Source organism: Bidens hawaiensis, unplaced genomic scaffold, assembly GCF_021521415.1.
Source record: "Bidens hawaiensis isolate Kalapana, Puna unplaced genomic scaffold, B.hawaiensis_p1.1 tig00023933_1, whole genome shotgun sequence".
Taxonomy (NCBI): Eukaryota; Viridiplantae; Streptophyta; class Magnoliopsida; order Asterales; family Asteraceae; genus Bidens; species Bidens hawaiensis.
In genome coordinates this window covers 256,148-281,663 of record NW_027493765.1, presented here as the reverse complement: position 1 = coordinate 281,663, position 25,516 = coordinate 256,148, and the positions used below count along the sequence as shown (strand labels likewise).

Here is a 25,516-nt window from a genome sequence, read left to right as displayed (position 1 = left end):
GCTTATATTGAGTTTGAGTTCGGCTTCTTTCGAGTTATGTTTTCATAACTCAAGTTTGGCTTGTTTAGGCTCGCGAGACAATTCAAACTTGACAAGTGAAGATTGGGTTTTGGCTCGTTTATTAAGCAGACTTATTTTTAGGATTGAGCTCGGCTCGATTCAAGCATTTGACGAGCTGATCTTGAGTAACTCAAAGTCAGCTCAACTTGTTTGTGCCTAGTTTAGATTATTTGTTTTGTAGCCTAAAACCAAACTAAGTTCATGTAAGTTAAAATGAACTATCTAGAATATGAAATTCAAAATCGGTTCGATTTTTTTTTTCAATTGAATAATTATTGTTATTGTTATTATTTGTTATCAACTTAGGTTAGTCAAGGATAAAATTATGTTGATGATAAAATTTAAATGACAGTTGTTTGTTAGTTGGTTTGAATCGAATTCTTGCTTTTTAAAACAAAAATCCTAACAACTGATTTGGTTTTTAAATAGCTAACAAAAACCAACTACTTAAGTTGGTTCAGTTTTAAATAATTTCGATTGTGCTTAGTTATCTTTTAATGTATTTCTTGTATATTTCAAACCTGCAGATGTGTCTTAAACACTACTATTGCCATTATATATAATAGTAAACAAATGAATAGCAAGCGGTAGTTAGCTCCTTTTGAGTTATAAATTAAATTTTTTAAAAATTACATTGATAGATAACATTATTAATATATGCATTGATACGCAAGAATCGTTTTAATTGATTTGAAGGCGAATAATAATTAAGATGCGTGATTGCGATAAATATACATGCTTTTTGATTGGTGAAAGGTGACACGTGGCGGTATCTTGTGGTGGTGAATAATAGAAAGTGGGTTACGATGCCATGGTCGAGGAAGAATCGTGTACGGTCACGTCTACAATATGACTCAAAAGAGTCAAGTGGGGGACAAGAAAGTCATTCTTTTTCTTTATTTTAATTCAAGATCTTCAAAAAGAAACTAATTTCGGCAAATAATTTTAAGTTGCTAATATATATATTCACAGTAATTGACTTTTGACTTTTGAGTATCTACAAGAATAGTAAAATACTAACAAGCATATTTAATTATATATAGAATATTTGTGGCATATCAGGTATTATTTTAGAAAAAAACTAATGAGTTTACTTATTTGATTTTTTTCACATGAAATAATAAATTTTCAAAATTAATCATAAAAAATCCATGATATGTATCCTAGGTGCAGGAGTTAGTGAGATATACAAACCACATATTATATTAAAAAGATGAAAACCACAAAACTAGGATTTTTTTTGGTTTTTGTTTTTTGTTTTAGATTCCCTATTGTCACTTAAAATATACTTTAAATGAATGTCACGTGATTACTCTTATGTAGATTGTGGCTCATGTCACGTTTATAAGCACTATCAGAGCTTGTGTCCACAATTTTTGTTTTAACTTGTAATGGTATTTTGATCAATTCGTTATATTTAGCTAAAACTTTCAACGCTTGCTAGTGCGAAAGGCCAGACACGTTACGGATGAGTGAATGATGAGGATCGAATGTGTGATTTATGAAGGCTAGCTATCAAAATATAATATAAACATACCCCCTAGTACTATATATGTAATTATTCTTTGTATTTACAATAATATATTATTTTATTTTACTTGTATTTATCGTTGTATATGATCTTTGAGGTCAATATGTTCGGCAAACATACAAGTGGGGTTCATATGGCCATTAGCTAGGATACGAGTATACAAGTCACTTTATTCTGTGGTAGGTTCCACAAGAATTTATTTTGAATGTCACTAATGAGATTATAAGAGAAATTATAAATATATTTTATTGTTGTTGATTTTGATTCCTTTTATATTTTTGAATAGCAAAAACTCTTTTAAAGCATGAATAGCAAAACTAATTTTTCAATACACCACTAATTTACAATATTTGAGTTTATGATAGAAGAGTGCAGACATTCGTAGAGACAACTTACTGGGTGAGGTGTTAGACAATAAGATGTAGTTTTAAACTAAAGTAATAATAAAGAATATATTTGTTGTAAAGTAATAAGGGCATTAGCAGCGGTTGATAAAAATAAAGTCAAAATCGCCCCCACAATATTTAATTTTGTTTGAAGTTTAAATAATACTTAAAAGAATATTTTCACTTAGGGGATGTCTTCCATCTATATTAACATTGAAGACTTAACTTTGACATAAATTGTTAAGTAAAAAACAAAGATGACATGCATACTGTTTTTTTTTAAACCATATTGTACATAATTCGTTTGGTGTAAAACTTGAATTGTTAACGCATGGTCAAATCGTCAAATACTACGGATTGTGACATGTTTGATGATTGAAAACATCTACAATAAGGTTGGTAAAAGTAACAAAGACATCTCATAATATTCATATCACAAAACCAAATAAAAATGTGACTAGTCGTCTACGGTCGATAGGACCGACCGTCGGGTGATCAAATTACATAAGACTTGTGTTTGTGTTTGGACTATTAATATATGTCTGCATATGCTTAACAACTAAATATATCTCTTGATTTTAAAATCAATTAAGCATTAAATTAAAGAAGAAATCAAGATCAAAAGAAGAGCTAGAGCTACAACATCATTCATTCAATCTTGTGTTATTATGGGGACATCACTAAAGTTTGTTCTAATAATTTGTTAAGAGGTTATTCATCATTCTTTTGATGATTTGAGAGGGGAAAACCATCTTGAATTCTTCTCGATACAATGTTAATTGTATTAAGGGCCGGGAAAACATGATATAGTGTTTAAGGGAATTAACTATCTTGGCATAATATTTGAAGAATTTTAAATGCATATTATCTTGAAATAGTGCATTGAAGAAAGCGATCACTGCCTTTGCTTAGTGAGACGTATTTGGCGATCATATCGTTAAGGGAAACGACTAGTGAAGAAAGTTTTTGATTGAAGGATCAGGTAGAAACTAAAGCAGATTGGTTAAAATTTTGTCTTAACTTATTGCATTTTACTATTATTAAGGCACAACCTTAATAGTTAGAGTGATCAGTTTTTGATTGGAATATCTCTTGCATGTTTGATGTATACACCAAAATAGTTGAGGCATAACCTTTCAATTTTGAAGATGTGAATGGTCTCTCTAAATACACGGGAGCAAATTCTTTATATTTTATAGGCATGCATGAAGAGTCATATGAAGAGTAACTGAAGAAATCTCTAAAATTGGAGATGGATAAAAGTTGACCTTCTTCTCATCAAAATCCCTAAAATATTGGTTTGAAACTCGGAAAAAAACGTAACAGCGTTAAGTGATTTTTAACGGAGAACCATTGAGACAAAAATAGTTGAAATGTCGGACCGTTGATAGTGATTTTTATATGTGAAATTATTATCGGCCAATACACAAAAGATGGGATTATTTATTTCCAATTTGTCTAATAAAATTGGTTTTTAGTATTTATGTTTATGGATTGAATTTCTTTGGTTTATGTTGGAAATTTGGAATTACTAGCGTAAAAAGGATAAGCACTCTTATTTTATGTTGATTGTTTCCAATTCGACTTGGCTTCACTAGGTATGATATCTACGTGATTTAATGATGTCACACCCCGCCGAAGGCGGAAACGCGGGGTCGTGATGACGTCATGAATCATAGTCACTGTTTATAGACTTCACAATAGATACTTCATCAAAATGTCTCTACATGCATGTGACTCCATATACATTTCCAATGCTTCAATTACCTGAGAATGCATGTATCAAAACGTCAACAAAAATTGTTGGTGAGTTTCACAGGTTTATATGACATCTAAAAATATGTGTTTCTTGGACAACGAGTCAACCAATTTCTCAGACAGTTACCATGAGCTCTATGATCAAGACTTAACAGCGTTTCTATGATCGCCCCTCTTGATGTTCTAATGCGAAAAACATTGAGGTCAACTATGGACAAATATCACCTGCTAGACCTCCAATCAAAGTTAGTGCGACTAACCACGGGTGGGGCGTGTTACTCCCAAATAGTACTATTCATATCGACCACGTCTACAATAGGTAATGATCACAGATTCTAGGGGACTTTGACCGCATTACTGATTCAACCCATGTAACAAAATGAGACCGCATTTCTACTCGTTTCCAAACATGTGTTTCTCCATGCATTCTCCCCAAAAGTTTCAAAACAATTAAATTAAAAGGGGCCGTGAAACTCACCTTGTGAATTATGATCAATGAGCGTTGGATAATACATAGTCCCAATGAACTACCAGCCTAGATACGACCTAGCACGTAATAGACTACTTTAATATCGCGCTGATATAATTATTTAACAAATCGGTTTATGCAATGTGTTCACCCGGCATGTTATATTTATGATTTTTGTGTTAAAAATCTTTGATGATTTTCTTTTAGTTTCCTTAACCTTGTAGCTGTAACAAATACATAGTTCCCTTTTATATTTATCATGATACTTGATCGACTAACCAATTGCATATCACTTTATATATTTATTAACCAACGTATACTTTTTCGTGACATTTTTTAATAAAAATATATCTTTCTTCCAAGAAGATATCGTTTTGTTATGTACGTACACTGTTGTAATTATACATGCTTCTAATATATATATATATATTTGTAAGGCACTTATTTATTCCCAAAATACTTTCAATCTATGTGTACGTATATATATTTTTAAGGAAAATGTGTCGGTTTTAAACGAAAACCTTTGAAAACCATATATCCTTTAATAAAACAAGTTTATGATCATTATTTTCCCGATGCGCAAAATACTTTAGCAAAATACCCCAAATTTTGTATAAAGTAATAACTTTAACCAAACTAATGTCTATAAGTAAACCTTTTATATGATATCTTATACAAAATTATATATACTTATGTCCTGCTTCAACCAAAACATAGTATATATTTTCAATAAAACTGACTTTATGTTCATAACACCAACTTGACAATAACTTGCTAGCCATGTAATTAGTCCGTTAACGAACCTTTAATCATATCCTTATGTATTTGTATCATCTTTTGTATATCCAACTTCCCAAACAATTAACCTTTCATTCATTAGGTGTATGTTTATGATCAATTTAGACAGAGTGAGTTTGTTTAACAGCTTTATAGTCTCATTAGTGTATATCTAGTTTTGTTAACTCATAATTAGTGGGCATTATGCCATTTATATGTTGGTGAACATCATTACTACATAAATACAACATATAGTGACATAAAGAATTGATTAAGGATGAGTTTTGCTCACTTAATTCTAGGATTTTGTTTTAAGGAATAAGAAGACAAAGAGCTTGTACTGCTTCCACTTTGTGATGCTCGGTTCGACATCTCGACACTCCAAGTCCTTGTTTTTGATTGAAAACCGGTTTAGAGTTCCATGCGTTCGGTTTACGGGAAGAGACCGTAGAGTGTTTCGGTCCGGGTCTAATACCGAACCGTAGAGGTGTCCCGGTTCGGTTTCGTAGCCATTACCGAGTGATGCGCTGATGATGAATAGTGTTTGACGGTGGTTGTGTTGGTTTTCGCTTTGAACCGAAAGAGAGTATAGTTCCAATAGTTAGTATGTTTGTGGTGTGTTTGTAAATCAAGAGTGAATTGGGATTGGGTTTGACTTTTGCATGGTTTGGATAACACAAATGATGCTAGTTGGAGGTTTCTTGCATGCATTTTTCTTTTCTCTTTTATTTTTGTTTTTTAAAAACATATTAAGTTATTGTTTTAGTTACATAAATTTGGTCATCTAAATGACAAATAGGCTTCTTGGTGTAGGTATAACACATGCATATGTATTATATGTTTATGTATGTATGTGTGCGTCGTATATGCATATAAACGTATTTCGATCGCGTTTCATAAATTATTAATCCGCATACAATTATTATTACCTCATGATCATACTAAATCATGGTTTATTGGTCGGTAATATTTGATGTTTTATAATAAACGAACACAACTCACTAACCCGTTTATATATTATATATGTCTGTCTAATTTTATGGGACATCGTTTTACAAAATATAAATACGTATTTCGAACAAAACTCTTATTTTAAGTTTCATATAAAAATACATAACTAGTTTATATATTATTTCTTTTGTTTAATACCCTTCTAATACTAATTATTTTTTTTTTCAACAATGTTAGCATGTACGTGTTAGACTGACTTATTTGTGACCCGGTAATCCTCCTCTAATTTCCAATACAAGACATATGATGATGTGGACGTCTAGATGCACATGCCGACCTAATTACCTATAATTAAGCCTATAACAATTGCTTTCGATTTAATTACTTTATAAAGTCGTACGGAAAATAACTTATTTTGACAGGGTGTCACAAATGATGACTTGATATGGAATAGAAGTTTAGTTTTTTATGATGAATATATGGTGTTAGAACTTAAGTTAACAAATTTACATAGTAATATGGTAAAGTTAATAAAAGGTGAGGTGAAAATCCAGGCTTTTTTTTAATAATTATACTAGAAATAAATGTGTCATTGTGAGTAAAAGGTGCGCCGTGTCACTCAATGATTGCACGAGTTACAACATGTCAGTTTTTTATTGGCCATAACAAGTCATCAACTATTTGTAAAAAAGTGAGTTGATGTGGACAGAATTGCATGAGTTGTTATGGGTATAAAGCCTAAACAAGGGGTGCTTAAAGATGAAAACGAGTGGAGTGTAAAGCAACACATTGAAGCGAAAATACCAAGATCAGCGGAGATCCAATTTAACATAGGATATCTGGTTTGGGTAAAAGTTCGTGGTCATTCTTGGCGACGAAGCATCGTTTGCAATGAACTCACCATTATCAACCGTAAGTTCATTCAGTCTGCAGCCCTGGATCCACTTTGGAAAGCATTTTTCTATTATGCTAACTATGATTGATATTGTTTATAACATGGATTGTTTTATTACCTACAGGATGATAATAAAGTCGAATCATTGGTCACAATCACAACGTTTGATGATTTGCATTTTGTCGAGAAAGAGGATGGTAAGTCTAGTGGTTGTTCAAGCCAAGTCAAATAATCTAACACCTTGGTTTTTAATAATTATTACAACTTTTGTTTTAATTAGATTCGGACAAGATGTTGGGGCATTTGTTGGCCTATATTGTTCCCTAGAGCGTATATCACTTGGGGTTCGTCATGGTAAGTTACTTAACTATGTTGGTATCTTGTTTTAATCGTTTTTGTGCTTTACATTTTTTTTTCTGATGTATATGGTTTAGGTGTGGGGAGCAGTCCATATGGCTCCATGTTGTTAGAAGTTTTTCAGTCGAATTCGCACCCATGGTGTCTCACTCTCAATTGCCTTAGGATCTTGCAGTATCATTCTCTTCGATGCCTGTTCATTAATCCCATGAGCAATTAACATTTTATTATTGTTTAGGTGTAAAAACGGTCTTGATGTAATGATGTACATATACAACAACAAAAAAAATGATGATGTAAGTGTGTTTGCAAAATTAATTGATGAATTAGAAGTTTTAATTATCAGTTTGCTTTTTGTCAATCTGGTTTTGGTTCTATAACTCCATTGGATGCAACATTTATCAATATTTTAGACTTTTACTAAGCATGGTTAAAAATTATAAAATAAAAAGAAAAAGAAAAAAAGAAAAGATACACTATTAACAAACATTAAGAAAATTAACTAAAAAAAAGTAGTTTTGATTCGATTTGAAATTGTAATTATTTGATAGATCTTGATCATGTGAAACTTTTTACTACTTAATTGCTACCTATAAAGAAACCTTCAACAACATTCGCGAAACGACATGACCCCACACGATCTTTTTGTATACGAATATTTGTTTTTTTTTCCCAATTTGATTTGAATTTGTTTTTAATCGGTTAGCCGATAATTTATCGCATGTCCGTTAACATCTTAAGAAATGAGATAGCATTATGATCACTATATTAACAATCTATTAGACTGAGATTGCTATTGATAATATAATTGAAAGTTGAGATTGTCACTAACCATAATGTTACTAGAGATTAATATTGACTAATAGTTAATAATTTATATTATTAAAAAAATTCTTATTAAAATAAGCAAAAGAAAAAGGTTTTACCGTTTTGACAAAGCAATAAGTAAAATAATAATAGTAATTTTGTTATATATTATATTATTATATTACAAATCCACCGTATCCTATGATATTATATTGCATCATATTATACTTTATACACTAAATAACATTTAATGTTATATTTTTATTATATTAAATTATGTTGCATCATATCATATTAAATTACGATAAAATCAAATCAATCTATATCATATCAAATCAAGTTATAATATAAAATAATAAACATAACCTAATCACTTTTTTTTTGGACGGCTTTAGTGTCATTGTTTGTCGGGCTTATCGCCCGTATACAACCTACAACCCAATTTACCTAAGTCCAAATTCTTTAATAATGATGTTCTCCTTTTTAGTGGTATACACTTGTTAGAATCACACTGGAACCGCAATAGGTTCTTACATAATGGGTTTATCTGTCATAACGCAACTAATTAAAACTTTTAAAAATCCAAAAGAAATGCAAATGGTTGAAATTTTAAGACACAACATATCCAACAAACAATCTACAACATCATGACCCACAACAACAAAACACAAGTACAAACTTAAAAAGTCCAGCTACACACCAACACACATTTTACTTATATTAATCAGAAATTTAAACACAACATGCCATGAACACACATCATGACGGTTGTCCATCTGGGCTTTCTGGAATCATTTAGCCTGAATTGATAATATATACGACTTTAGAAACCAGCATATTGAGTTACTGGTCATAGCATGATCCTGGACCAATAGGCGGGCTCCGAGCATAGAATTTGTTACGGGGCTAGCTTGAACACCACGCCTAGTCAGCAGGCACCTGAAGTACTGCAACCTGGGTAATGCAGTCTCGGAGGTGTTGCTTATAGGTGCAGCTTCCTTTGACGTCCACAACCGCTCTAAAATGCAAAAATTAATAAATATTTAGAAAATGTAAAAGCCAAGGTGTAACAACGGTTACATATAACAAATGACAAAACCACCCTCAAATAATATTAAATATATAAAATAAATAAACTAATGATTGGTTAAAGAGTTCTTAAAGTTCTTAAATTATTTGAAAGTAGGAGTGTGCATGAAACGGAAAAAAAAAACAAAACAAACCCAAACAAAAACCGACAGTTTGGTTTTATGTTTTTGTAAAACTGAACTTTTGGTTCGATTTGCATGTATTAAAACCAAAAAAACTGAAATGAACCGAATTTATGTATTTTTCAATTTTTAGTTTTGAATTTTAAGTAATTTATAAGAATGTACAAATAACAATTAATTATTAACCAAAAGAACTAGGCTCAAAGTCATTATTTTTGGCCAAATTTTTTCAGACCAAAAATTTCAAGCCCAAATGGCAAAACCAATTCAAAAACCGAAGAGTTAAAAAAAAGAAACTCAAAAACCAAAATTTTGGTTTTTAGTTTGGTTTGAGCCCAAAACTGACCTAAATGCACATCACTATTTGAAAGTTCAAAATAATTCATATCCTAACTTTATATATATGATAAAAGTTAGTTTAATTAGTTAGCTTTATCATAACTATATATATTATTATTTATTATGTAATATGCTTATGATACTAAATTAACTATTATATTTTTAAAATAATAGGCTCGGATATAAAGCTCAAGGGCCCATTTATTAAGCGAACTTCATTTTAGGCCCGGGCTTGGGCTCATGCCTGTTAAGATACCTGCAGCAGCTGCGGCGCGTGGCCATATTGTTTGCTGAACATTTGAAGGATCAGCGGTCTCACTCCACATACAAACTTCTCCACCAATCACAAGTTTCTGTTGAGCAGGATCAGTTATTCCTTCAAGTGGTTCAGCATCATAAACACTATCCCATGGGACATCCAAATGATCAAGATACCAAAACCCTTGATTGCTGTAAATGCATTTAAACCCTTTTGCAGCCACCTTTGGACAAACACCAGGGCCCAACCTGTGACAATATAACACCACTTCTTTATTTAGATGTGAATGTTTTAATGCTAATATAAAGTAGGGGGAAAAACAGGAAACTTCACCAGTTATGCACAACAGTCTTTGGATTGAGTTTTTCAGCAAATGTGTTGAATGTTTCTTCCCTGTATAGATAGAATTTATTTAATAAATAAATATATATACACACACATGTATGCCTATAAGCGAACCAACTTTGAGTGAGCTGTTGAGAAGTTCATATATTTAATAAACGAACAAACATGAATACAATTTTTTTAATTTAGTTAATTGAATGAACATGAGCACATGTCTCATTCATTCATGAACGTTCATATGCATTCGTTCAATTAAATTCATTTAACTTCGTTCAATTACATTATTTACGCCCATTTCCTTTTTAAGGCCCATTACAATTTAGTCTAGTTTAAATAACTTTTTAGGCGCAAGACATGTTCTTCACATTACATTTAATCAGTTTTAGCCTACTTATGTTTGTTCATTAATGTTCAGTTCTATTCGTTCGTGAACCGTTCGTTAATATTAACAAGCGAGCATAAACCAAACAGAAGCAGTTCATTTTCTTAACGAACGAACACAAATAAGAAAACCTTGTTCGTTTAATTTTTCGTGTTTAATCGTTTCTTAGGTTAAAATTAAATCCTTCCATGTTCGTTCATTTCATTTGTAGGCCTACATTACAAATAAATATGCATAAAATAAGTACACATATCAAGTAATTGACAAATGTTCAGTACTTATATACTGTAATGTGGTTACCATTATTATTCACTTCTGAGTTGAACTTTGACTGCTAAAGTTAAAACTATGACGGGCATGGAAAAGATTATTTTGATTTAATACAATGGGTGTAGTAAATTGAATAAAACACTTATTTGGTATACAAAGGTTTTAAATTCACGATACCAATTGACGGGGGTCCAGTTTTTGGATATTGCTATCTCTTGAGCTTTGATCACAAAGTACTGATATGCATCTTTAGCTGTCATGTTCCTCTCCTGAAGCCTATATATAGACAGATTAGTGAGAAAGCAAGAATCTGATGAATTTAGATAAGGTTTTACCATTGCTTCACATGTGGGGTGTTTTTCCAACAATCTGCACCAATGTAGATTGTGTAAGACAGCAAACAAAATATTCATATTTAATTGTATCATCATTATTTACTAACCAGTATTGACTTCATCACCTCCTATCACCTCCTAAATGGAAAAGCTCAAAAGGAAATATGTCTCGCATGTCTGCAAATATTGAGTTATATAAACAAAGCACCAGTTATCATCATGCGATAAAAAACAATAAAGTGAAATACATAATAAGTAATATGTTTAACCTTGTAGAATTCCGGTAAGCACCTCAAAAGTGAAGTTCTTTGAAACATCAAGAGGCTCTTTACATGTAGATGAAGGCCAGAGATCAGGATATCCAGTACCCCTGCAATGAAAGCAGCTCACTATTGATTAATAACAACCTAATTTATGTCGTAATCAAGAATGTGGATGGTCAATCTCATCTACCATGATTCTGCATGACCAGGAACATCAATCTCTGCCATTACATTGATACCTGTCATGAAAACAATCAACATAATTAAAAAGGAACCAGCATTAACGAAACTAAACGCCATCAAATATTATTCCAATCAAGTTTACTTATTTAAACAAATGTACCTCTCATTTTTGCAAAGCTTTACAGTAAAATCACCATGGAAACATGAAACAACAAACAAACTTTTAGTAGCACAGAAACAAAGTTACATGTTAACACAAGGTTTAAGATATCACAAACTAAGCATACATAATAAATATAAATCCCATAACAATCATAAACAATAGACACGGAGTCTTACTTAACTATTTCAGAAGCATCTTCAACAGTATACCGTTCCCACTTTGTATATGCACTTTCCATAGCTTCGGATATGCAGGTACTTCTAAAGGAAAAGACTGTTCATCTATGATGTGCCAATGAAGAACATTCTACTGAACAAAAGTCACAATATCAGAAACATATGAACTTATACTGAAATAATAAATACTGAAACATCCAAGAGTAACTTACAAGTTTAGCATATGACATAGACTCGATTATTTGCTTGATTATGTCAATTGGATAATAGTGTCTTGAAGTATCTATTGAACAAGGTAAACACAAACCAGAATTACAAACTAGCAAAGCTACAACAAAACAATAATATTAAACTTTAAAAAAGGAACTGTAACATACCAAGCAAAAGCCCACGAAACTTAAATCTTGGTTTGTCTTTGATAAACCATGGAGCTTTGTATATTTGTACAGTTTTAGTTCCATAATCAAAACCACATAATTGACTAAATGTCTGCAATAAAAAAAAAATCCATCAGTTTAAACTTTTAAGGCAAATTACAATTAGCTAGCTAATTTAACTATAATATTGACTTATATGTTCGTACCTCTAATCCGCGCAGTGCACCATACACTGTGTTTGCCTGCATTTTAAACATAATATTCAAAACATTTGGGAAAATCAACTGTCATTTGTAAAATCCAATCCTCTGTTTGTTTATGAGATGTATATACAGACACCAACACCCATGGTGCTTGTACATGCCTATACGACTTGTATAGACATTGCGTGCCAAACATATGTACGGACAGAGTCGCAGCTTTTCGCAGCCTATACGACTCGTATAGGCCCTGATGTCTTGTATAGTTCTTTGTGGCCCTATATGCTTTGTAGACCTTATATGGCTTGTATAGCTCTTCATGGATGAACTATATGCCTTGTATAGGCCATAATATCTCATTCTTTGTTCAAAATTTTCACCTTCACTTGTATACACGCTATACTACTCGTGTAAGTTTTTGTCAACGTCATTTGACACCATCATCAATCGACTTGTTATTAACCAACCTCTAACGATTATATTTTTTACAAGTTTTAATTAATTAAAAGAAAAAACTCTGTGCATATATGAGCAGTACAGGTCTATACAAGGCACCGGAAACAAAAACTGAAACCTGCCGACACAACCGACACAATTCAGGTCCTATACTAGTGTCTGAATAACGAAGGTGGTGTTTGTATTACGCAAGCCTTTTTTATAAAATTTCGTAAAATTAATATACATTACCTCAATTGTAACCTCTCCGATAATGGAAAGATCATTATTCTTGGCAACCAGCAACGTATAGCTCTCATCAACACCTAATTGCAGCTGAAACACATTCAAACACCTAACAATTATCACTAACCTAATCCAAAACACCTTAAAAAAAACACAGGGGTGCAAACGAGCCGAGCCGCTCGCGAGTTAGTTGAGATCGGCTCGTGAAAAAGAGCTTAAATGAGCCCGAGCTCAAGCCGGTCCGGGAGCTTAAACGAGCTTGTCATTTATATAATTTTTGTAACGTATATAAACATATATATAATAATAATAATAATAATTAATATATATATATATATATAATGCTATGAAAAGATTACTAAATGTTATAAACGTTATATATAAAATTAATTAACAAAACAGTAAATGAACAGAGCACGAGCTTAAAAAACTACTCACGAGCGCGGCTCGAGCTTTAAAAATAGAGATCATAAGAGCCGAGCACGACCGAGCTCCTCGGCTGGTTTGCACGCCTTGAAACAAAACAAACTCACCTGTTGATCACTAGAATGAACAATAACATTAACTTTACCAATATCATAATCCGAATCACTAACTCCTCCCAATTTGTAACCATAGGCGTGCATAAATATAATCGTTTTGTATCTATTGAACGCTTCTCTAACAATAACCGAGTCTCCGGCGTTGCCGGAGAGTGAGATTGATAAATTAGGATCAACGGTTAGGGTTTGGTTGCCGGAATTGAATTGTGAAGGTAACGGCCAGAGGTACGTGATGGATGAATCGTCGGAGGGAGAACGTATGGTGCGTGAATTGGTGGTTTGAAGGAGACATATGGAGAGAATTGTGAAGAAGACAAGTTTGAGGGATTTAGGGTTTACAGTACACATTTTGGGGAAGATTGAAATGCTGTGTTTGACCTGTGGGAGAGTGCTGAGATAATATCATAATAATAATGATATTGGTTGAGGGTAAAGAACCCGTGTTTAATTCATGGTAATAATAATCAGGGATCGGTTTTCGGTTATAACCGATCGGAAATTGAATTCTGAATTCGGACATGGTTTTTTCGGTTACGGGTATGATTTTGTTTTCGTTTTTTTTTTTTTTTTTTGAACACGCCTATGTTGTATTGTTAAAAACATTGTAATTGGATCGTTCTATTCATAATATGAACGATACACCACTCGGTTATTGTAAGATAAATCTGAAATCATCAAGAGGAAAAAAGTGTAGCGCAACCGGTCTCATTTGATGCATTTGGATCAGTTATGCCGACTCATTCAAAAAAAGTTAATACAACAAGGCCTGTTGAAGAGGAGTGCAAGTTGTATAATAAGTGCTAGCTTTATATAAACCCATTTGATTAATTTAAAAAGACGACTTACAAAAACCATATCCATGCTACACAACTTTCAACACACCAAGTCATGACTAATGTTCTTTAACACAAAATTTGATTCATCAACCCGACACAATGGACACACCCTAGCTATCACACTCCAACCTAAGACGGAAATGTCGGGACGTGATCCGATTGTTCACAGCTCGAAGATACTATCAAGGTTAAATGTGACAATATCTAATTAATTATTTAATTTTATTTATACATACAACAACCAAATACAATAAACAATTTTAACATATAAACATAAACTCAAATAAATGTTAACTTGATTATATCCTAAAGTCTCGTCTACGTGTCCAAACTTCGATCTTCAATACAATCAACCTGCATATGCGTATAAAATGGAGTTTTTGTCAACATAAAATTGAGTGAGAATATCACCAGTTTTGACACAATACAATAAATAAGCATAACGTGATAAGTGCAGTATGTATAATCAAAACACAAACAAGTATGATAACTTCACTAGTTAAACACATCATCATCTAGCATATCATCATCTAACTCTCTCAACGCATCAATCACATCATCTTCATCATCAACCATCACCACCTCATCACCACCAACTGCACCTGCAGACTCCCCCTGAGCTGTGGAAGTCCCAAGAGCTTGAGTAGTTCTTGGCAACTCACCACATGCACCTTTCGGTGCATTGGGATCATCGTCTCTGTCGTTTCTCTTCTTAGTCCTTAACTCGTCGCCTCTACAGCCTGTCTCCCCCTGAGATGCCAATAACGCCTTCATAGCATCTATAATCCTCCCATGCTCAACCAGGAGGGACGACTGTAGTTGATTTTCTGCTACAAGGCGTTGAATAGCCTGGATCTGGATAAAGTTGATCCTTGATTGCTCTGCCACGACCAGCTCAAGTGCAGCTATTCTCTCCGAGTCTGAGATGGTTGCATCGAAATCAAATCTCATATTAGATGTATCTGGAGTATGCTCAGCAGGGATTTCGAATGCAACTGGGACTTCAGAAGCAGTTGTGGACGTAACCGCAGGTGGTATCGTGACCGACAACCCTGCAGTTGCGACGACCGTCGACTCTACAAACCGTGCCACCACCTCTGAAGGAGTAAGCGTTGGAGGTGGTACCGACACAATCTCCGGAGTCGTCGTCTGTAGTGTGATGGATGGGATGCCAACAGCTGATGTAGCCACCACAGGAACATCTGCAGCGCTTGTAACCTGTACAGAAGTAGGTACAATTGACATACCTGACAGTGCGGATGGAGCAAAACGTATAACACGTGAAGTCTCTCCAGCTCCCATACCAGCACCTGTCCTTTCACGTCTCGAACGTCTGATCAACTTGTGTATGTCATCCTCTTCTTCCTCTGACTCACTATCATCCACCGTCCTCTTTCTCTTCCCCAACGTCCTCTCTCTAGTCACCAACATCCTCCTCGCCTCATTCATAACATCGTCAAGATCGGAGTCAGCCACCGTCGTAGCTGCTCTAGTAACACTCACTTCCCTAACCTGTGCAGCAGAGACCTGCACTTCTTCATGTGAATCAAAACGATCCATGTCGAATAATCCTTGACCACCAAATGCAGCATCAAGGTCAACATCCTCCGCAACCGATACATCAGGCACAGTAGGTACATCACGAGTTGCTCCTGCCTGTTGTGGTTGAGGGTCTCTGAACTCATCCCCCCTAGCTGGCACATACCCCGGGTTTATTAATAACCCAAAGAGTGGAGTATGCCTTGGACGACGTTCAGGCTTGCTCCTCACACTCGAAGTACGGCATTGAGCAAAGATACGCTTGCTCACACTCTCCACGTATCTTATTGGGCGTCGTTGTGGCAAATTCGGAGCCACATGGTTCAAGATCATCTGTATGAATCTTGGATACATTATGAACCGCTCACGAGCCATCGCCCTCCTCTGTCTATCGATCTCGTAAAAGACCATCTGACTGAAGCTATAACGTTTGTTATAGGTCAGTGCAGTCATTGCGGACTGCATGGTCGCACCCATACCATCAGTGCCCGCCTTCCTCCCAGACATGCATACTATCATAACGTGCATGAGGAAGCGCCACTGATCAAGTAGGAACCCCTTCCGTCTCTGGGTATCGCCCAATGGACTAGAATAGCCCATTCTTAGAAATGCTCCATCACGAAACGGAGCAACAAACTCCGTAGGGTCGTTCCGAGTCTCCTCTCCAAAACGTAACGCCACCCGTATTTGTTCAGATGAGAACTGAACTTCTTGATTATTGACTGTTGCTCTCATAACCGGGGGCTCAACACGACAATCGTACTCCACCGTCTGCCAGAAGTCCTCGATATTGGGTAAGGATATCGGCAGTGTCGTCGTGATTGCGTGGAATATCCTCGAGCGTAGGAGGAATGTGATTATCTCGCGATAATCCTCCACACCACTCGCTTCCGGGTCTAAGGTGATGAACATATTGTGACCCGGGAAGAATTGCCTCTGATTATCTCCTCCGTCATCTCCTCCAGCACCTCCAGCACCGGCAACAGCAGCCATATCTGCAACAAACGAACCAAGTTAGATAAACATTAAGACATAACACAAGTTCGCTTGTTACCATGAGTGAAGTTGTGATATAAACTGTATAGGCGAAGTTAAAGTTGGGGCGAAGTTGGGAACAACTTCGCTTCATCTTTAAGTTCGTCTAATAATTGTTAAGTTAAAAGGATCCAGGCGAAGTTAAAGTTGGAGCGAAGTTGGGAACAACTTCGCTTCATCTTTAAGTTCGCCTCACCACAACATCGCCTCAGGCGAATTTAAGCTTCAGGCGAAGTTGAGCATCAGGCGAAGTTACGGATAACTTCGCCTCAGGCGAATTTAAGCTCCAGGCGAAGTTACGGATAACTTCGCCTGAATCTGAAACGGCGACAGTAAGGTTAATCGAAATCCGGAAAACCGGTGTTTCGATTAACTTTGACGATTGAGGAGGCTCAAACACATGATATTAATGATAACTAAACGACCAGGTTGTACATGAACACGTAAAACAAGTTTTGAAATCGGGTATAGGTTTCGAACATCCGAGGTCGTTAACCGGGTGTCGAAACAACCTAGGATTAACAACATCGAACATCGAGTAAAAGATATAGAATCCAAACACACCTTGAATACTAACTGAAATCGGAAAAAGGATAATCGGATGAAAATCGAGTTAAGTTCGCTGAGAAAACGGAGAATAAGTTCGCTGATATTTTGAATAATGAACTGTTTGACTCTTGAAAATCCTTATATAGGGGCAAAGTTGGCGAAGTTATCCACAACTTCGCCTGTTCAACAACATCGCCTATATATTTACAAAATTTAACCTTATAAGTTTAACAGTTTTCCAATTAAGTTATAAAACTTTCCTTTAAGAACTAAATGACACGATCAAGTCCAAGTAACCTGTTATATAAAAAAAATACAACTACATAAAAAGAAAACTTTAAACAATTAAAGTATAAGGGATCAAATTTCAGTCTCGATAGGGACTGCTACGTTTTAGAAAAGATCCGAATAGGAATCATACTAAGTATGTGACTGTCACATAGATCCGTGTTTAGCTGTATTATGACATAAAGAGACAGGTTGTAAGCAGGTAAATAACTTAAGATGGTTTTCATCGTTTCTGTGATACCAGTTAGGTTTAATTAAGCTCAAAACTTAAATGGGCAACAACTCAGAGATTATGATGCCTCCTATCTATTCTCAAAGCGTATTTGGCTTTCCCCAAGTCACCCCTAGTTGACCTCGACCCTTAGTGTCTGATTAAATTTGTAATTACTCTTCATCTCCTTCTCGTTCTCTTTCTTACTCCATGATTAAGAAGTCTTGATATGTTGAACTCTAAATTGTTTCAATAACTCATGCATTTTTTTTTTTATGATAAACTTTACATAGACTTCAGAGTAGTAACCAACTACAAGTCCCGAATCTGGATCACTGCAGTTTCTTGAAACGCTATCTTCACGGGAATCATATCACTTACGGGCTCGTGTATGACTGGGTAATCGCTTTTCTGCTTATCATTCGGAAAGATATATATGAAGACATGCAAAACTCATAAGGAGTTTCCACGTAAAATCAAGTAGTTTTAGTTTGTATCACATCTACTTTTACGCACCATAAAAAGTTACCATGACATACAATGACTGTCCTAAAGCCTTTTAAGCCTAATAACTTCACTAGTTAAGCACACAGAATCAGTATATCTATCATTTTCCAAGGTTGGATCAGTTTTCTGATTAACATAGCAAACGTACTTCTTACGAAGTAGTAGACTTAAAAAATAATTTCATTTCCCTTAAAAAAATTTTAACATTAATCGCCCCGACCAAAACAAAGTCTTCAGGTAGACGGCTATCCCGAAGATCCAATGGATCAGCTGGACCGACCACATACAAGTATGTGTCCCTCTAACCAAGTAATATCGACTAATTTTAAGCGAAAGAATGAAAACTCATCATACACCGCCCCGGTCACTTTCAGTCATCTGGTTAATGGCTATCCTCAAATTCTACAAGTAGAAAATGAGGACCAAAACATATCCGAAGACATGTCCTTCAAACTGTGGTAACCGACATACTTTTAAGCGATAGTGATTTTTTTTTTTTAAAAACATTTCAAACTTGAAAAACATGGTTACTCGGGATTGATCATCCCATTCAACTCAATAAGGTTTTGAAATCTCGTTTTGTCAAACGCTTTTGTATAAAGATCAGCGAAATTATCAAGCGTATCCACCTTTTCAAGTACAATCAGTTTCTTCTCAGCACAATCCCGTATAAAATGATGACGTATGTCAATATGTTTAGTTTTACTATGTTTCACGGGATTGTTAGTTACTGAGATAGCAGCTGTGTTATCAATGCAAATAGGTGTAAGTAAGAAATTCAGACCATAGTCGCGCAACTGTTGTTGAATCCAAAGAACCTGGGAGCAGCAGTTGGATGCTGCCATGTATTCTGCTTCACAGGTTGAAATTGCGACCGAAGTCTGTTTCTTGCATTGCCACGACACCAATCTGCCACCAAGAAACTGACATCCTCCAGTTGTTGACTTCCGACTCTGATTGCACCCTCCATAATCAGAATCTGTGTAGGCGACTAGCTCCAAGTCTCCTCCTCTCGGGTACCACAACCCCAGCTTCGGTTTGCCCTTGAGATACCGCAAGATCCTCTTCACACCTTTCATGTGAGATTCCTTTGGGTTTGCCTGAAAACGAGCACAAAGACAAACAGCAAACATTATATCAGGCCTAGAAGCAGTTAAGTACATTAAAGAACCTATAATAGCCCGATACTGAGTTGGGTCCACATCTGCATCACCGTCTGACTCAGCACCCAATTTGTGATTGACGCAGATAGGAGTGTCGAATGGAGTGCTGTCCTCCATCTTGAAGCGTTTGAGCACATCATGGACATACTTGGTCTGATGAATGAACATCCCATCCTTCTTCTGATCAACCTGCAATCCTAAAAAGAAAGTTAGTTCACCCATAGCACTCATTTCAAACATTTTCTTCATGACGTCCTCAAACTCCTGACACATGGAGACTTTAGATGCAGCAAAGATAATGTCATCCACGTAGACTTGCACCAGCAGGAAGTCGCTTCCTTCTCTCTTAACGAACAACGTGCTATCAATCTTCCCTCTTTCAAAACCATTTTCAAGCAAGTAATCTGATAAAGTTGAATACCAGGCACGAGGTGCCTGATGTAGTCCATACAATGCCTTGCTCAACTTGTACACGTGATCAGGAAAGTCTGGGTCAGGAAAACCCGGAGGTTGCTCAACATACACTACCTCATCAACTTTCCCATTCAGAAACGCACTCTTCACATCCAACTGAAATAACTTCATCTTCTTATAAGCAGCAAACGCCAAAAACAATCTAATGGCTTCCAACCTTGCGACAGGAGCGAACACTTCATTATAATCAATCCCCTCTTGTTGATTAAATCCTTTCACAACTAGCCTCGCCTTGTTTCTTATGATAATCCCTTTCTCATCTCTCTTGCACTTAAACACCCATTTTGTGCCTATCGCATGCACATTTTTCGGTTTTTCAACCAAATCCCATACTTCCATTTTCTTGAACTGAGCCAACTCTTCTTGCATGGCTTCGACCCACGAGCTGTCCTTTAAAGCCATTTGATAATTTTTCGGTTCAATCTGGCTGATAAAGCAGGTGTACAAGCATTCGTTGATTATTCCTGTCTCCTTAGTGCTTGTGTAAACACAGGTGTGCTCATCCAAGCTACATCTTGTTTGTACACCGGAGGACACATCACCAATCACATTCTCCAAAGGGTGATCTTTATGAATTCTCGTGGTCGGAACAGAACCAACATGCAAATTGTCTTCCAAGTTAGAAGAGAGCTCGTCAATGGTTGTTTCATGCTGAGAGTGAAAAGGATTGATAAATTCTTCTTCAGTTGAGGCAGTAGGGGTATCGATAGTATTTGATGAGGAAGGTTGACATTTATCAATCAGCTGTCTTTGCAATTGATTTTCTTCCTCATCAAGGATCATCTTCGTAGCAACTCTTTCTTCTTCTTCAGAGATATCTAAATCCGGTATGTTAAAAGACTTAAAAAGTTTAACATAGTCGAAAAACTCAGCAGGTCCGTTGCTTGATTTTGGCGGTTGGTAACTTGTGATGTCGGTGTTATACACCACCTCAACCTTGCTGGTCGATGTATTGAAGACACGTCTGTTGGGAGTCCCAACAATATAACCGACTAAGATTCCTTCATCGGCTACTTCACCAAATTTAGAATTTGTCTTCAAAATCGAACAAGGGGACCCGAATGGTTCAAGACCACTCAAGTTGGGCTTTCTTCCATGCATAAGCTCATAACATGTCTTACCCAGTCTTTTAACAGTTAAGACTCTATTCAGAACATAACAGGCTGTAGCAACAGCTTCAGCCCAAAACACCACAGGAAGCTTTGAATCAGCCAGCATAGTTCTGGCTCCTTCAATTAACGTTCGGTTCTTCCTTTCAGCCACTCCATTCTGTTGCGGTGTATAAGGAGCGCTGTATTGGTGTTCAATCCCTCTCTGAAGACAGAAGATCTCCATCTCAAAATTCTTGAACTCTGTTCCATTGTCACTTCTGATGAACTTAACCCTTTTATCCATAACGTTCTCAACTTTGGTAATCAAATTCTTCACCATCTGAGCCGTTTCATCTTTTGATTTCAGGAAATATACCCACGAGTATCGTGAGTAGTCATCAGTGATCACCAAGCAGTATGAAGTACCTCCTAGACTTTTTGCATACACGGGACCGAAGAGATCCATGTGAAGCAATTCTAGAGTACTGGCAATTGAATTTACTTTCTTGGTGAGATGGGATTTCTTGTGCTGCTTTCCCTTCTTGCATGCTATACATTTATCTTCAAAATTGAAATTTTTCAAGGGAACGCCCAGCACAAGCCCATTCTTGACAATGTGGTTCATCTTCCGAAGATGAATGTGTCCCATTCTCCTATGCCACAATTCGGACTCTGTTTCACTCGCTTTTGTCAAAAGGCATGACTCTGCCGTGGCCATTTCAGTTGATATCATATCCATAATGTACGTATTCCTATCACGAGGAGCCTTCATCAAAATCCACTCCTCTGGTATCTGAAAACCCGGTTTCAGCACGATCGCCTCATTCTTTGTAAAATGAACGGTGTACTCCTTATCACAAATCTGCGACACACTCAGCAGATTGTGCTTCAATTCTTCTACAAAGTTGACATTCTCCAATGTCATCTTTCCGTTCGACACCGTTCCCCTTCCAGTAATATTGCCTCCACTTTCACCGGCAAAGCTAACTCTCCCTCCACTTCCAGTTCAGTCAAAGCTAAAACCACATGTAAGTCCCCCCGGGGCGTCGCTGATCGATACGAGATCCGCACGAGGTCTAGGAGTGCGGAATCCTCCTAGACTCGTTTATTGGTGTAAAGATGAAGAACACAAACACGTACACGAACAAATACACGAACAAATACAAGAACGGGATAATCAAATCTGCAGATTCTTTATAATAATAATTAAACAAACACGTTACATACCGTAACATAAACAGAAACACGTCCGACCCGAGGTGAGCTCTACCTCGGGTCGTCCCTAACGACACTCTCTCTCTGTTTGTTCTCTCTCGACACTCAAACTGTAACACACAACTCTCTGAATTACTGAATTCTTAAACTAAACAAGACACACGCATATATATATAAACTTCAGTAGGCGTCAGTAGGCGAAGTTGTTCATAACTTCGCCTATGGCGAAGTTGTGATAACTTCGCCTAAGGTGAAGTTGTCCTAACTTCGCCGTTGGCGAAGTTGTTCTAACTTCGCCTAAAGCGAAGTTGTTCTAACTTCACCTATGGCGTCTCCGCTGGTCTGAATTGCATAGCGACGGTCACAAAATGCACCAACAGTCTCCCCTTTGACCGTTGCTCTCAATTCTAACAAACACGAAAGATCATCTGTTACAAAACATGCACCAAAAGACTCCCTCTTAACTGATGATCTTCTGTTTGCTCTTCAACCAGCCGTGTCTGAAACTGTCTTGTAGCTTCACAAATCTACCAATCACCCAGCGTCTTCCATATCAGATCTCCCCTTCAGTGTAAGCTTATCCGACTATAACGATTGAGGTCTTTGAAATGCATGCATCCTCGTGCCAATAGATCATCTCAACCAATCACGTGAGTCCATCTGACTTCACCAACACGTGAAGTTGGGCTTCCTCCACAACTTCACCAACTCGTCGGCATACGATAAGGTTTAATCTTCAACTACTCAACATCAAGTGATCAATTTCATCACAAAACCACCTTGACAGAATCTAACACATGACCATTAATTAATCCGAAACATCTTCAATCACCAGGGATAACGATCAAGAACATAAACACTTTAGTTCCCGATTAAATCCAACTTGTTCCAGAATTTTCACTCTAATAAATAAGCATCACGTTTCAGGATCCAATTCTCGAACGCCTTGAAAATAACATAAATAATATGCTCTGACCGCAATCCAGTAATGACAAAAACCTTCAGTTCAATTTGACTTTATTCAGTTGGTCAACCTCGAACAACAACAATTTCATTGCCCACAAACACCCAAATATGTGTCAATATCCAGTTTCAATCAATATCCCATTCACAAACTCAACTCCATATCCAGAGTTGACACGTATTTGTTCACACGTAAGACCCAGAGATAACAAGTTTCACTCGTCGACGGAACAACATCTTCGGTCTCACAATAATCGTGTACACCGGGCCATACAGACGAAAACACCAAAATACTCTTTTTTTTTCTCTCGTTAACTTCGCCTAAAGTTAACTTCGCCTAAAAGTCAACTTCGCCTAAAAGTCAACTTCGCCCCTCAATAACTTCGCCTGGCCATACTTCGCTTGGCTGCTAACTTCGCCTGTCCATAACTTCGCCAGACCTTATATCTTCGCTGAAACCCTACGAACAGTGACGGCAACTTCGCCTGATGAACAATAACTTCGCCTGCGGCGCTGTTCGGCCAGAAACGCACAGAAACGTGCCAGAAACACCAAAACGCAGATCTCGAACCATAGCATAAGAGCCTAAGGCTCTGATACCACATGTAAGTCCCCCCGGGGCGTCGCTGATCGATACGAGATCCGCACGAGGTCTAGGAGTGCGGAATCCTCCTAGACTCGTTTATTGGTGTAAATATGAAGAACACAAACACGTACACGAACAAATACAAGAACGGGATAATCAAATCTGCAGATTCTTTATAATAATAATTAAACAAACACGTTACATACCGTAACATAAACAGAAACACGTCCAACCCGAGGTGAGCTCTACCTCGGGTCGTCTCTAACGACACTCTCTCTCTGTTTGTTCTCTCTCGACACTCAAACTGTAACACACAACTCTCTGAATTACTGGATTCTTAAAACTAAATAAGACACACGCATATATATATATAAACTTCAGTAGGCGTCAGTAGGCGAAGTTGTTCATAACTTCGCCTATGGCGAAGTTGTGATAATTTCGCCTAAGGTGAAGTTGTCCTAACTTCGCCGTTGGCGAAGTTGTTCTAACTTCGCCTAAGGCGAAGTTGTTCTAACTTCACCTATGGCGTCTCCGCTGGTCTGAATTCCATAGCGACGGTCACAAAATGCACCAACAGTCTCCCCTTTGACCGTTGCTCTCAATTCTAACAAACACGAAAGATCATCTGTTACAAAACATGCACCAACATAGACCGTTGCCAGGCGAATCGGGCATTGGTCACCAGCAGGAACACCCGCTATATGATTGATTGAATAGTAATCCCAATATATGATTGATTGAATGGTAACACAAGTAAGCAAGTAGCACGTATGTTTGATTAAATCACTTCACAATAACACGTATGCATTTGTTTGAATATATATATATAGTATGAAAATATGATTTCGTACGCATATGTCCCCAAAACGTTTATGAAATCGAGTAAAATAGGGGAATGATAAACTCACTTGATCGAGTAAGTCAAACAAGAATGTATACGACAAGAAAGCGGAAATCACTCTGTTCGAGAATTACCGACAAGAATCCTAATTAAATAATATTATGAATGAATTATAAAGGATGTAATACGTATGATGAATTTATGATTGCGATATGATTGGAGTTATATTTATGGTCGGGTACTTTATGAATTGAACAATTGATCTCTACTAATTATTGTTATTACTATTTAATTATAAAAATCATTGTTCGTTATAAAATCGAATTTACGTACAAGTAGTTTAAATAAGTATGATATGAGATCTACTATAAACGTTTAAATATAATATTATCATAAAATTTATATCTCATAATCTTTAACGAAAATCGATGGTCAAAATATAATTAATACATTTGATACGTTTAATACGTTTATTATGATTTGTTCAAAGCGAATAATAAT

At 36.1% G+C, this 25,516-nt stretch overlaps 1 pseudogene across 1 annotated transcript; it reads right to left on the bottom strand.

Moving 5' to 3' along the window:
* Positions 1 to 8,638: 8,638 nt before the first annotated feature.
* LOC143568336 (beta-hexosaminidase 1-like) lies at positions 8,639 to 14,100 on the bottom strand (annotated as a pseudogene). Its single transcript, XR_013141560.1, has 15 exons — positions 13,709 to 14,100; positions 13,182 to 13,265; positions 12,501 to 12,536; positions 12,295 to 12,406; positions 12,130 to 12,200; positions 11,918 to 12,047; positions 11,739 to 11,755; positions 11,586 to 11,634; positions 11,402 to 11,502; positions 11,240 to 11,309; positions 11,133 to 11,166; positions 10,975 to 11,073; positions 10,134 to 10,193; positions 9,798 to 10,048; positions 8,639 to 9,009 (listed from the first exon to the last, which is right to left on the bottom strand). The product of XR_013141560.1 is annotated as a beta-hexosaminidase 1-like (transcript).
* Positions 14,101 to 25,516: the final 11,416 nt, after the last annotated feature.